The sequence below is a fragment of the Oreochromis aureus genome, linkage group 10, assembly GCF_013358895.1.
Source record: "Oreochromis aureus strain Israel breed Guangdong linkage group 10, ZZ_aureus, whole genome shotgun sequence".
In the NCBI taxonomy this organism is placed as follows: Eukaryota; Metazoa; Chordata; class Actinopteri; order Cichliformes; family Cichlidae; genus Oreochromis; species Oreochromis aureus.
Window position 1 is genome coordinate 17,946,067 of NC_052951.1, and position 15,091 is coordinate 17,961,157.

General features: G+C 39.5%; 2 pseudogenes; both read left to right on the top strand.

The window, feature by feature from the left end:
* Positions 1 to 479: 479 nt before the first annotated feature.
* LOC116312154 lies at positions 480 to 1,465 on the top strand (annotated as a pseudogene).
* Positions 1,466 to 2,625: 1,160 nt separating this feature from the next.
* LOC116311902 lies at positions 2,626 to 6,069 on the top strand (annotated as a pseudogene).
* Positions 6,070 to 15,091: the final 9,022 nt, after the last annotated feature.

The following is a 15,091-nucleotide window of genomic DNA, read 5'->3' on the forward strand; positions in this document are numbered from 1 at the left end:
ACTCTTCACTAAAATAACCAAGAACAGGAACCAGATTCAGCAATGCTACAATGCAATCAAATCAGTCAAACCACAGAACAATGGGAAAAAAAAAAAAACAGGAATCCAAAATTTCAAACATTAGAACAGAAAAACTAAACAGAAAACTAAAACTTGAATATATTAATTAAGATATTAAAACAGGAAAGAAGGAGCCCTTTGAACCTTCACAGGTGATATTAAGTATACTGATAAACTGAATTTTACTGAAATATCAAATAAAACCAGCAGCAGAATGACCCATTTCTACTGTAACCATTTATTTTGTGAACCAAGTGACTGTGACCTGCTGAATGGTTGACACAAGGGAACAGACTGCTGCTATAACTAACATAACACAAAGTTGGTCTGTTCATGTTTGGAGCCAGCCTTCAGAGAACAAAGGTTACGTAAGAAGACAGAGCACAGAAAATTATAGAAGATTAACAGAGGGTTATCTAATGGAATTTTTGAACTCAGCTGTTGAGAAAAACAGCACCTTTGTGCAATCTGCATATTTTATAATAAGTGGGTTCATTGGCATACCTAATATTAGATATTATTTCGTCTTTCTATGTTTTATTTACATTTTTTTTTCAGTGGTGGGAAACTCTTTAGTGATGATTGTAATAATTTTGGATCGTATGTTGAGAAGTCCTAAATATATTGCAGTTTTAATCTTGCACTTACAGACCTGTTAAGTAGCTGTGCTTTGGTGCCAAAGGTTCTTGACATTTCTCTGTTTAACCATTATTATATCTCTTACAACAACTGCTTGACTTTCATGTTTTTCTGCTTTACTTTAATTTCAATGCAGGCTTTTAATCTAGTTGTATTGTCCTTTGACAGAGTCATGGCTATCATGTACCCGCTGCACTATCAAATGAGAGTGAGCCACAAGGTCATTCTGTCTTTGATTGCTTTTTTCTTCCTTTTGGCCATCACTCTTACACTCATTGCAGTTGGCCTTCTCACAAGACTTTCCTTCTGTCAGTCTGTGATTATTCAGAGCTATTATTGTGATCATGGTCCTATGTATCGTCTTGGCTGCAATGATGTTACCCCTAATTATATAATTGGGTTTTTGGCAATAATTCTTGTTCTTGCATTTCCACTGGCATTTATCGTGGGAAGTTACTGCTGTATCGGTTATTCTTTGTCAAAAATTTCTACATTTAGGGAAAGAGTGAAAGCTTTTAAAACCTGCACAGGTCACCTTTCATTAGTGGCAATTTATTTCCTTCCTATTATATTTGTGTATGCTTTTTGGCCTGTAATACATCCAAATGCAAGGATCATAAACCTTTCTATGACCAGTGTCATGCCTCCTATGTTAAACCCAATAATCTATGTTCTTCAGACACAGGAGATCAAAGAATCATTGAGAAGATTGATGAAATCTAGAGTGCAGGCTAAATTGGAAGTGTTTAGACTTAAACCTTTGTAAGTTTCTATTCTATCATTCTAGTTTTTTTTTTCTTTTTAAGTTGAATATGTAGGCGAAGTATTTCATCCACAGTATTGCAGTCTTTTATGCAGCCAAACCATCAAGATTTCATTTGGAACAATAAACAATATAACTACTTCATTCACCGAAATGCAAAATGATCTAAAAATTTAGTGTCAGAATAAAAACTGACAAAAGACAGCAACAGCCAAGAACTGTAATAATGGACACTTATTCTTGCAAGGGAGCAAAAGCATCAAATACAAGGTTTCATATTAGACTTTGTCAATTCCACCCTCCTTTGCCTTAAAACTCTCACAAAATAAAATTTTTCTTTCTACGGGCTTCTCACAGTGTGTGTACTGTAGTGAGTAGATATTGAGTAGATAATTGAGTAGTATATTGAGATAATGAGTAGACATTTTTTGCAGCTTATTGAGTGTATCCTTGACTTTTTTTTTTTTTTTACTATAATGCAGCTCACACTAATTAGAACATTGTATAACATATTTTTACCCATCAGTTAAACACAAAAATCTAAAATGTAACAAAAAATTTCCTCATTTGTATTTTGTTGGAGTAACAATGTAACTCAAAAAAAAGTTATAACAAAAAGTAATAATATAGAGTAGCAGCAGTCTTTTTCGTTTTTTGTCTCATTCCTCATTTCTATTACTTTTATGGTACAGGTATAGGCTCTTAATTATTCTTTCTTCTTCATGCATACTGTTATTGTATGTGTGGTTGTGCATTCAAAAAGAAGCACCTAAATCCACTAATAGTAGACAAGTTTGTGTTTTAAGTGCTGACCAAGTTTATAGAAGCCTACATGGGACTGTATAAAACCGATGATATAAAATGGGAAACTTCACCTGAGTGTAAATACAAATGAAAATCCAAAAAGTTTAATGTTCTTTGGCTGTACTTCTGTGGGTGTTCTATATCATATAAATACTTCAAATTCAGTTTTCAAAGTCATAGCATTCAATTCCCTATATTTATCCTCCTCATACATCTTACTTGTGACATTCAAGAAGTATGGAGATTAAAGTTGGTATCGGCACGACACCATTCTTGCTGGCTGCCTCCAAAAATATTTGTGAAATGATTTGTTTTCTTGCTGACTTCATGGATATTGGGTATTTGTTATGGAAACAAACATGATTAAGCGAGTAAGTCTGTATAAGAGGATTTAAAATTATTTTCATCATACTAAAAATAATAATAATAAAAAATACTTGACGATATGCCATCTTATTTACTCCTTAAAATTGTACATTATCAAACTGGCTTATGTGTGCATACGTGTGCATATATATACTTGCAATTTGTTATTTTAAGAAAAAGGATGCTATGGCTTAATCGCATGTTGTAAACATCAAATTAACACTGAATAATATATACCAGTTAAGCCCATAATTATTCATACCCTGGCAAATTTTGACTTAAAGTTACTTTTATTCAACTAGCAAGTTATTTTTTGACTGGAAATGACACAGGCATCTCACAAAAAGATAATAAGATGATGTACAAGAGGCATCATTGTGGAAAAAATATTTCTCAGCTTTTATTTACATTTGAGCAAAAAGTATCATGTCCAGAATTATTCATACCCTTCACAAACTGTCACAGTCTCTGGGAAAATCCAAAGTTCCATACCATTCCAAATAGTCAAAGCTGTTCTAAAGCATCCTAATTACCCTGATTAATTGGAAATAGCTGTTTTGATCAACTCAACAGGTGAAAAACAGCAGCTCTCTGCAGGTGGTCTGTGGACATTCATGGCTAAGACAAAGGAACTCAGTGAGGACCTGCAGCTGTGCATTCTGGCTGCTCACAAGTGACGAATGGGCTACAAGGCCATATCCAAATGTTTTCAAGTTCCAGTGGCTACAGTGCAAAGTATTATTAAAAAAATACAAGATGTTCCGCACTGTGGAAAATCTCAGAGGACGTTGTCGGAAGCCAAAAGTGAAACCTGTGCTGGCCAGGAGAATAGTGAGAGGGTGAAAAAGAATCCAAGGATCACCACCAAGGTCATTCTGGTGAATCTGGGCTCTGCTGGTGGCAATGTCTCAAGGCAGACAGTCCAACGGACACTGTTGGGTTCCACGGATGCAGACCAAGGAAAACGCCACTTCTCCAGGCACTTCTAAGACATGCAAAAGCTCATTTGGCCTTTGCAAATGCTCATCTGGACAAAGAAGAAGGTTTCTCGTCTTCAGTGTTATGGTCAGATGAAACAAAAATTGAATTATTTGGTCACAATGATTTTGCCTTCATTTGGCATAAAAATGGAGAAGCCTTCAACCCAAAGAACACCATCCCCACTGTCAAACATGGTGGTGGGAACCTAATGCTTTGGGGGTGTTTTTTAGCCAATGGACCATGGAACCTAATCACAGTAAACAGCACCATGAAAAAAAGAGCAATACATGAAGATTCTCAACAACAACATCAGGCAGTCTGCAGAAAAACTTGGCCTTGGGAGCCAGTGGACATTTTAGCACGACAATGACCCAAAACATACAGCAAACGTGGTGAAGAAATGGTTAGCAGACACCAACATTAGCGTTTTGCAGTGGCCTAGCCAGAGTCCTGACTTGAATCAATTGAGAATCTGTGGAGGGAGCTAAAGATCAGGGTGATGGCAAGAAGACCCTCAACCTGAAAGATTTGGAGCTCATTGCTAAAGATGAATGGGCAAAAATGCCTGTGGAGACATGCAAAAAGCTGGTCTGCAATTATAGGAAGCGTTTGATTGCTGTAATAGCCAATAAAGGCTTTTTTCTATTGATTATTGAGAAGGGTATGAATAATTCTGGACATGATACTTTTGCTAAAATATAAATAAAACCTGAGAAATATTTTTTTCCACAATGATGCCTCTTGTACATCGTCTTATTATCTTTGGGGAGACACCTGTGTCATTTCTGCTCAAAAAGAACTTGCTTGTTGAACAAAAGTAACTTTAAGTCAAAATTCGGCAGGGGTATGAATAATTATGGGCTTAACTGTATACCAGTTTTGAAGCAAAATATGAAGCCATAAAGAAAGAATCTTTTTCAAGAAAGGCCTTGCCAAATTGAGCATTTAACAAGATGATGCCAAATCACATTCTACCAGTATTGTAACAGCATCACTACAGAGACCAACTCAGTTATTAAACACTCCTTAACTAATTAAAACATTTGGTACAATATAAAATGTAAGATATGACAAAAGAAGCCCTGAACTCAAATCCATTTTTGAAATTTTTGAAAAACCTTTTTGAAATTTGTTGTTTGCATGAAATTTGAAAAAAAAAAAAAAAAAAATATATATGAATAAATATATTATAATATATTTTGGAATTTCTGTTGTTATTATTAGCAGTTATTGGTTTGAATAATCAGGTGACTGAACTGAATTTAATGTACATTTTAAACACCTTGCAATTATTGTGGAAAAACAGGTTGCAGAATACGCTCATGGGATCATGCCTGAAGATAAACATTGAGGGGATCTGCAAACAGTTAAAAGCATGCAAGAGCTTCATCATCTGGTGTACTGCATGTGCATAACAAAACCCAGTCAGCCAGTGCTGCCACCTGTCTCATCAGCACTTGGGCAATATAAGCTTGGCAGAAATCTTACAATGGACTTTTTAACTCTGCACTTGGAAAAATATCACTTTTTGCGTCCTGCATTTTCATTATAAGTGGATTTATTGGCATTCCTAATATCAAATATTATTATGCCTTTCTGGTTTTTGTTTATATTATTTCTGTCCTGGCAAACACAGCTGTCATGGCTGCAATATATTTGGATCACAATCTAAGAACACCGAAATATATTGCAGTTTTCAATCTTGCATTGGTTGATCTGTTAGGTAACTCTGCTATGGTGCCAAAGGTTCTCGATATCGTTTTGTTTAATCACCCCACATTTCCTATAATGACTGCTTGACATTCCTGTTTTTCTGCTATGTATTCCTTTCAATGCAAGCTCTAAATCTGGTTGCACTGTCATATGACAGAGTTATGGCGATTGTTTACCCACTGCATTATCAACTGAAGGTAACTCACAAGCTCATGTTCTCTTTAATTGCCTCTTTCTGGGTATCTGCCATTACTTTTATACTAATTGCAGTTGGCCTTCTTACAAGGCTTTCCTTCTGTGAATCAGTTGTTATTAAAAGCTATTTCTGTGACCATGGTCAGATGTACCGGCTTGCATGCAATGATTATACACCCAGCTATGTAATTGCTAAGATTTTGCCAGCTCTTATTCTTTGGCTTCCTCTTACAATTGTTTTGTTGAGTTATCTGTGTATCTGCTATGCTTTAGCTAAAGTAGCCACAGTTCGAGAAAGAATGAAGGGCTTTAAAACCTGCACAGCTCATCTTTCATTAGTGGCAATCTATTTCCTCCCAATATTAATCACATTTACTCTAGGCGCAAACATAGAGCCAAATGCCAGAATCATAAACCTGTCTTTGACCTCAGTCTTTCCTCCAATGCTGAACCCTATCATATATGTTCTTCAGACACGAGAAATCAAAGAATCTCTGAGAAAGTTGTTAAGAATCATAAAACGCTACAAAATTAGAAAGGTCAAATGAAAAAGTGTAAACTTCCTTTTTCATGTTAGTCTTTTGAGTTAGTGTTTTGTTTATTTAAGGAATGACTATGAAATAAAAATGGCTGATATGTTGCAGTACTTTGAAACAGAACAGAAGTGGTACATTCAATATTCACAGTGCAAATTGTGGTTGATTTTAAAACACATCACCTAGCAAAGAGGTAGATTTTTTTTTTTGAGGATTTGGAAGGTATGTTTCTGTGCATCACATATCTCTGTCTTCAAAAATGTTGTATTTATGTTTTGCCCTATAGTAGACGAAAATGACAATACGTATGTTGCAAATAATCAGGGATACATCATATCTCCATTTTAAAAGGAGTGTTTTCAAATTCAGTTAATGTGCATCAAGTTATGTTAATGTCTCCTGTCAGGGACAACTTGAACTCTTCTGTATTTAATGATGAGCAATTTTTTGTGTACCTGACATTATCTTTTTGAGCCTATATAGTTTTAGAATTTCAGACTTTGCTTAATATTGTGTGAACGCAATATTATAGGGGGCCTTGAGCCAGCTGTGTACCTCTAATACTTTATTAGGGCCAGCATAGAGAAATAGGCAGCTACACATCACTCATTCACAACTGTGGCCAGTTTATACAGACAGTTTATACACATACACACAGTTTATACAGTACTAGTTACTTTTAAATGTACGAAAAAAACCTGGAGAGAACATGCAGAGAGAACAAAGAAACCCCACATTGAAAGGCCCCAGCTGAGGCTCAAACCATCACCTGGTGACCGTATCAGTGACGATCTTTGGTCAAATGTAGGAGTTTCTTTTAAAAATGTAACTGCAGCATATATTTATTGTTTGAAATATATTTATTGTTGTTCAAACAGGTAAGCATAAAAGCATTTTTTCTGTGTTACACTTTGTTGTTGTACTTTGTTCTATCAGCTGTCCTCAAAATTGTAACTGTAAAAATACACTTACTGTTTTATTGTCTGCTCTGAGAATGTCAGTACATTTTTGTTTCTTTGCCTTCCAGCTTGTAAATAATTATGTAAGTTCATCAAAAAGTTTATAGTGATTAGAAACTTTTGATCAATTTTATAACCAGGATTGATCAGGTGACCCTAGGCCGTCCCTTCGTTGTGCTGCAAAAGGCCTTAGCAGCTGGGGGCTTCTCATGATGCACTGAATGTTATTCTTCACTCACCTCTCCTACTCTGTACACCACCCATATCATTGATTATGATTAATTTCTGGCTCCTCTACACAGCAGGGCTCTAGACTAACTTTTTGCCATGGGCGCACCGGTACGCCTAACTTTAAAAATTTAGGCGTACCGGCACAAATGTTAGGCGCACTCAAATTTTTCAACCGCATCGCTTAACACCGCAGTTTTACATGTGCACTTTCTTTGGGGGGGAAGTCCATACAGACAATATTCATTTCTAAATTATTAACTAACAAACTTGTGCTTAAATTGCTTTGTCAATATTGTAGAAAATGTTAAACTTAATCATCATCTTGGCTCCTCTGACGACCTGTTTGCTGCTGCCTGCTGCTGAAAGGCAGTGGGAGAGGGGACACTTGGGCAGTGCATTTATTGCAGCATATAATGTGTTTTCTGGATACACTGTGCTTTTTCAGCGTTCAGAGGTTGATGGCACCGTGTCAGAGCTGGCTATGAATTTCAGACGGATCAGTCCTTAACTTAACACAAAAGTTATCAATAGTTCTTTTCATCTTTTCTTATTACCCACAGCTACATCCACTTCTGTCAGGCCTAGGCTGCTCACTATAGGGCTGGGTATCATCAATGATTTCTATAATCCATTCGATTCTGGTTCTCAAAGTCCTGATTCGATTCAATTTAGCCTCAGACAGTCAGAAATATTATAATTCTGATCATTTATCAGTACTGATACACATGAGACTTCATCAGAATTGTGAACATCACAGCAGATGCCTTTGTGTCAAAGTAACTGAGAATAAAACACAGAAAAACATGAAGGAGATTTTCCTGGTCTGGCGTTTTATAGCAGATAACCTTAAAAATATTCTGCAATATTCTGCAATTTTGCATAATTTTAAGAAGTTTAAATTTCTTCAGTATTGAACAGCAGAAATTAGGCTTTCTTGTCCGAGGTCATTTAAATAAAAAAAGAAAAAAAAAAAAGACAGCAACCGACAGCGCTGTAAACAACGGTAGACTGGTGGGTAATAAGCGAATAAATAATGCAGAAAACAGAGATTTGAGACGGAAACTGTTCTTGAAGTACACAGAGCGAGAGAGAGACAGCTGTGCATGAAGTGTGATTTTTATCGTGGTGGAAGCAAAACAGCAAAAGTAAGAGGGAATTCATGACGACATTGATCAAATGTGAGCGCGTAGTTTGCTGCTTCTTTTGCTGCTGGCTCGGGCGAATTTTGGTTGGAGAGACAAAACCTGCAGCTCAGAATCAGCGCAAAAAGACGGAAACACAGCGCGGACCCGGCGCATCAGAATCGCTAAGCTCCGACAGCATGTCCGTGTTCAGGCCGTGGGGTGAGAAAGGCGAGAAAGACAAAGCTGATTCTGATGCGTCGGGTCCGCTCTGTGTTTACGTCTTTGTGTGGAATCCGTTAATGAATTGATATCGCTTTATTCAAGCTACTCACCTCTCTCTTCCACCTGCACTTTCAACTGGACCACGGCCAATCAGAGAGGTCCGCCCCTGACTATCTCTGATTGGTTTAGTCCACGATAGGGGCATAATGTGTGTCTGTTGTTGACCACATGGAGAGTTGCAGAGATTTTTTTTGTTTTGTTACCCGAAAATATTTGGTCGCACTGGTGCGACCAAATATTTTTTTTAGTCGCACCACTGAAAAAATTTGGTCGCATTTGCGACCAAATTGGTCGTACTCTAGAGCCCTGCACAGTATGTATTTTGTAGTGTCTCCTCCCTCAACACTAACTGGTCGCGACAAATGGCTGCCCCTCCCTGAGCCTGGAGGTTTCTTCCCGTTAAAAGGAGTTTTCCTTACCACTGTTGCTGAGTGCTTGCTCACAGGGGCTCGTTTGATTCTTGGGGCTGGTACAGTTGTAGCCACACCTGCCGTCCCAGAGCGAGGCTTCCATATCGCACCATCGGCCCCTCTGGCTATCACCAGTAGGCGTTAGGTGAAGTGTCTTGCCAAAGGACACAACGACCAAGACGGACAGAGCTGGGCAACCTTCCGGTTACAAGATGAGCTTCCCAATCCCCTGAACCACGATTGCCCCCGTGGTTCAGAGAAACATAATACACTCCTTCCCGTACCACTGTGCTGGAGCATGATGTAGGGGACCACCCTCCAATCAAACAGCATGACTACCGGGTGAATCCCACTAAACGTGCTCTTTTCCAGACAGAAGTTTCTTATCTGCTGGAAAATGGTCTTGCTGTTCCTAGCTCTAGTGCATGGGTTTCCGTGTCTCCTAGCGCCTAAAGCGGATAAAACCCGCAGTTTTGTATGGATTTTCTGAAGGTGAACAGCGTGACCAAACCTGACTCCTATTCTCTTCCCAGTATGGAAGATTGTGTCGATAGGGTCGGTTCTGCAATGTTTGTTACTAAACTGGACTTGTTGAAGGGCTATTGGCAACCCTGTGCACAGCCTGGATTGATTACAAGAAGGCCTATGACTCAATGCCCCACGCCCACACCTGGATCCTGGAATGCCTAGAATTGTACAAGATCAACAGGACCCTAAGAGCCTTCATCAGGAACTCAATGGGGATGTGGCGTACAACACTAGAGGCCAACTCCAAGCCCATAGCACAAGTCACCATCAAGTGCGGGATCTACCAAGGAGATGCTCTGTCCCCACTGCTGTTCTGCATAGGCCTGAACCCCCTCAGTGAGATCATTAACAAGACAGGCTACGGATACCGACTACGAAGCGGGCGGTTGTCAGCCACCTCCTGTACATGGATGACATCAAGCTGTATGCAAAGAGTGAGCGAGACATCGATTCACTGATACACACTACCAGGCTATACAGCAATGACATTGGAATGTCGTTCGGACTGGAGAAGTGTAGTCAGATGGTAACAAAGAGAGGGAAGGTAGTCAGAACTGAGGGGATTGAACTACCAGAAGGCAACATTGCAGACTGTGACAAAGTGGCTAGGACAGAATTCATTTGCCATTTGTCACTTGCATATATTGTTATTTTGTGTTCTGTTATCCTATAGTCTATCATAATGCTTTAATGTAAACACGGCACATGTAACCTTGGCTCTACATACTATCCCGGGTCTGTTTGTGGTAGCATTGGTTATATTCATTTCATCTGTGCAAATGTACTGAAAACTAAATGTCACTTCTTCATTAATTGGTTTGAATCTTTCATTTGTTTATGTAGTTTGGTTATACTTACCATTGTGTGTTCCTTTGAGCAGGTCCTATGTGTAACACGGGTATATGGGAAGGGCCGCCCAGTACTTCCTGATTTTATAGGATATGATGTCATTGATCATGTCAATTGGGTGTAACCAAATGAAGGGTTTTTCTTTTGTGTAAAATTGTTTATTTCATTTAAAATAACCTTATGAGTCAGATTAAGTGAAGAGATTGACTTTTCAAACTGTTTAGTTGGGTGAATGAGTTTAAGCGGAAAAATGATTTTATTCCTGTTTCTTTGTCTAGACTGTGTTATTAAGGCTACATTCACACTGCAGGTCTTAATGCTCAATTTCGATTTTTGATCAAATCTGATTTTTTTGTCTGCTTGTTCACACTACACATAAAATGCGACATCAAACGCTCTCCAGTGTGAACGCTCAAAGCGGCCCGCATGCGCAAAAAGAAGATGTCACACACAACTCGCTCTGTTTAGACCCAGAGCAAACAATATTGTTTGACTGATTGCCCTTAATATAAAGACTTCGGACTTTATGTTTCCAGATTTTTGCTTTAAGTTATTTTGTTATTTACATAATAATGTAGAATGATCCTTTTTGCTGTTTTAGAGGAGCGGTGCTTCAAAGGATAGTTGCAGATTTCTGTCAGAATCTGCAGAAAATACAGTAAAAATAAAATGTTCACATTTCTCCAACGTTGTCTTCCCAACAGTTTCACCGGATGGTAGGAAATCGTTCGCGATGTCCTATCGGGCGCTTCTCCGGCGCTGATAATTGCCGTCTGTCTTGTGTCAGTGACGTAAAAGACGGATTTAATGCGACTTGACCGTTCACACAGCAGTCGCTTTCTAAAACATCGGATACGTATCGGATTCAGTACCACATATGAAAGTGACCCAGATTGGATTTGAAAATATCGGTTTGTGCCGTTAACACTGTCATACCAAGATCGGATACGGGTCGCATAGGGGCGAAAAAAATCGGATTTGATGCGCTTTACGCCTGCAGTGTGAACGTAGCCTTAGTCTACCCTGTTTTCCCAATGGTAGAGGTTAATGAGATCCAGGTGTGATTGGAATGCTATATAAAGCAGGTGAGATTTTGACTGCCAGGTTCTTATGTTTTGTGAAACAATTGTTGAAAGGCGATGCCAGAAAATAAAGAACACTTAAAAGAAACATGAACAGTCTGCAGATGCTGTCTTCCTATCATCTTCCATGCTGCTCATGTTATACTACTTCTTCACACAGACATAGAGGACAGTTACAAGTACCTGGGGATCCCGCAGGGTGACTGGCAACCATGAAGTGGCCAGCTAGGAAAGCTGCAACCACCAAGTACCTGCAGAGGGTCAGGCAAGTCCTGAGGAGTCAGCTGAACGGTAAGAACAAGATCCGGGCCATCAACACCATCACGCCCTGCCCGTGATCAGGTACCCTGCTGGGGTAATAGGCTGGCCAAAGGAGGAGATAGAAGCCACTGACATAAAGACAAGAAAGCTCCTGACCATGCATGGAGGTTTTCACCCCAAGTCCAGCACCCTGAGGCTGTACGCTAAGCGGAAGGAAGGGGCCGAGGACTGGTGAGTGTCAGCACCACAGTCCAGGATGAGAAAAGAAACATCCACGAATACATCACGAAGATGGCCCCAACTGACAGCGTGCTCAGTGAATACCTCAGGCAGCAGAAACCCAAGAAAGAGGAGGAAGGCGAGGAACCATCATGGAAGGACAGGCCCCTGCACGGTATGTACCACCGGCAGATAGAGGAGGTGGCTGATATCCAGAAATCCTACCAGTGGCTGGACAAAGCTGGACTGAAAGACAGCACAGAGGCACTAATCATGGCAGCACAAGAACAAGCTCTGAGTACAAGATCCATAGAGGCTGGGGTCTATAACACCAGGCAAGACCCCAGGTGCAGGCTGTGTAAAGATGCCCCAGAGACAATCCAGCACATAACAGCAGAGTGCAAGATGCTAGCAGGCAAGGCATACATGGAACGCCATAACCAAGTGGCCGGAATAGTGTACAGGAACATCTGTGCAGAGTATAACCCGAGGACATAGTGGTGGTAGAGTAAACAGAAGAAAGCCGGCAATAACATGATTTAAGTCATGTAAGGTTCGTCAGCAATATCAGGAGGGAACACAAAATGATATGCTCCTGCAGAGAAGAGCTCTGAGGAGATGGCTGGTGGTAACAGGTGTCTCCAAGTCCCGTGAAGTATTCGGAGCAAGGGTGGTGGCGAGAGCATGAACCATTAAAGCTAGAAGATCCTGTGGGACTTCCAGAGGACCCTCAAGCTCCCACAGAGGACCCGGACAAAAGATTGTATGGTGGTGGCTAACCAACCGACAGGACATAGTGGTGGGAAATATGCTAGTCCCAGAGATTGAGTTTTCAAACAGAAGAAGACGGCCAGTAGTGATCGATGTAAGCGGTTCCGTGAGTTATGATGACAGCAATATCAGCATGAAGAAGGAACATTTAGAAGCTGGAGAAATATCAAGAGTCGAGTTGGGAACTGCCTCTGTGAGTGACTGGCACACGTCGTGGTGAATAAGTTTGAACTAGACCAAACGAGCCTGAGCAGACTGTCTAGAACTGAAAACCTGCTAAGAAACTTTGATTGTGGCCAAAAGTTGGATGAAAATTACAATTTTAGGACCATTACGGATTTTACCTGGTCTGAAGTTGGAGTATTATTTGACCATTTTTGGACACAGATGGAGCTGCCGGCCATTTGCCCTAGCAGGTAAGCTAACGACATCTGTTATTAGGATTTTGATACAAGCGCTGGGCTGCATCCTCCTGAGGACCCAGGAGGGTGGAGCTAGTAAAGCTGTGCAAAAAAGCCAAACAATAACATTTTTAAGTCATCTAAGGTACTTGTTTAAGCTAGCGAATAACACAGTCAGGTTGAAAATGATATGCCAGGGTGCTGTTCTCGCTGCTCTAGAGCAGGCTAGCTATCAGAATTTTCTGGTGGTGAAGACGTCTCCGAAATGAAGCATTTTGCAAAAATGTGTTGTCTTAATAAACTGAGCAGATATCTTGAAATTTACACAGCTCATTCTCGCCTGAAAATACCTTAAAAGTTTACTTTGTGACCCAGAAAGAGTCATAAGAGTAATATTAAAACTAAGTGGCTGCCGCCATTTTTTGAAACTAGAATCTGCTGGATGGGAATTCTGGCATAGGGTGGAAGCCTCCTGATAAACCACCTGACCCATCCTTCAAAGCTGTGGAAAGTATTGTATTGTTTTGAGAGCGTTTTTGTTGGTGGAATTGATTTTATGTATACAATTCCACGGTAAAACTGAAAAAGATGTTGGCTTCAAACAAAACGACTTTGCATATGTCAGTAAAATGAATGTCCGATCATAACTTTTTTCTTTTTTTTCTACATTATATTGAAATGTTTCATTATTGTTAACATTTTCTCTCAGGCGGAGAGAGGTCGTGGTGTCAGCCTATGGTATCTGAGGTCCAGGAGGGTCTGACCTGCGCTGTTTTCCTCTGAGGAGGTAAGACTGTCCTAATTTATTTATAATTTAATTATTATTCCTGAAACTTGGGACATGATTTATACTTATATTGAAGCAGTACGGTATTTGCTGGGGTAATGCATTGGCCAACTTTATTATCTTGTGCTACCACTCCAGTCAAGGCCTTGCCAGTGTTATATTGAAATCCTTACAAAGAACATGTGCCAGTACAAAGTCCCTGCAATCTGAATTGTAAACAGAAATAGCAAAAGGATCTCATGACTTAGCAATAATTTGTGTTTTTTTTGTACACCAGTTTAGGACTTCTATAGTCTGAGATACAAAAGAATACTAAGGCAGGTCACAGAATCTGATTGTTACATTAAGTCAGCATTTTGCAAGATAAGGGTGTGTTGCATGAGGATGGTTTAATGATTGTTGTTGGACATTCTTTATAAGCTCCTCACTCCTTGATTATTCTGCACCAGCATGTTAACGAGGGTGCTCAAAGCTACCCAAAATTCAATACGGTTTTGTTCTTTCTTCTGGGGTTTGTCTATTATACTTTCAGGTCACAGAATTTTGGTCACAGAGGTGGTGCAACTTAGAACATAATTGTATTTTCATATTGACTACTGGTTTTGTGGGGGTGTTTCTATTCCTGTGCAAAAGACGTGATTCATGAGAGATTTTTGAAGTAGGTAGAGTTTTGCTGTTGATAACACAGTCAGGCATATAACATATGGTGCAGACTGTCCAAGACAGCTACCCAGGAATTTTCTGTGCTGAATAAATGACAATATTTTGGTGAATGTATTGTTTAGATATCTGGAAAATTTCATCGATCAAAACAAAGACCTCCTGGGGACCTGCATCCCTTGACAAATTGTGCCTTGCTGAAACTGTACTTCTAAGAAGGAGTCTTGGTGAGGAGATGGAAGACCTCCTGGATAAACTTGATGAACAGGTGAGTGAAGTCCTCCTTTATCTGACATTTTTCAAGTATACTTTTCTCTTAACAGAAACTAACAAACAAAACACATCAGTGGATATGTCAGTAAAAATGAATGTTGAGTCATTGCTTTGTTCTTATTTGGCAGTATTTTATTTAATTTGTAAAACGTCCAGTAAAATTGTTAAATGGTGTTGTGTTGTTTTTTTTGGGGGTG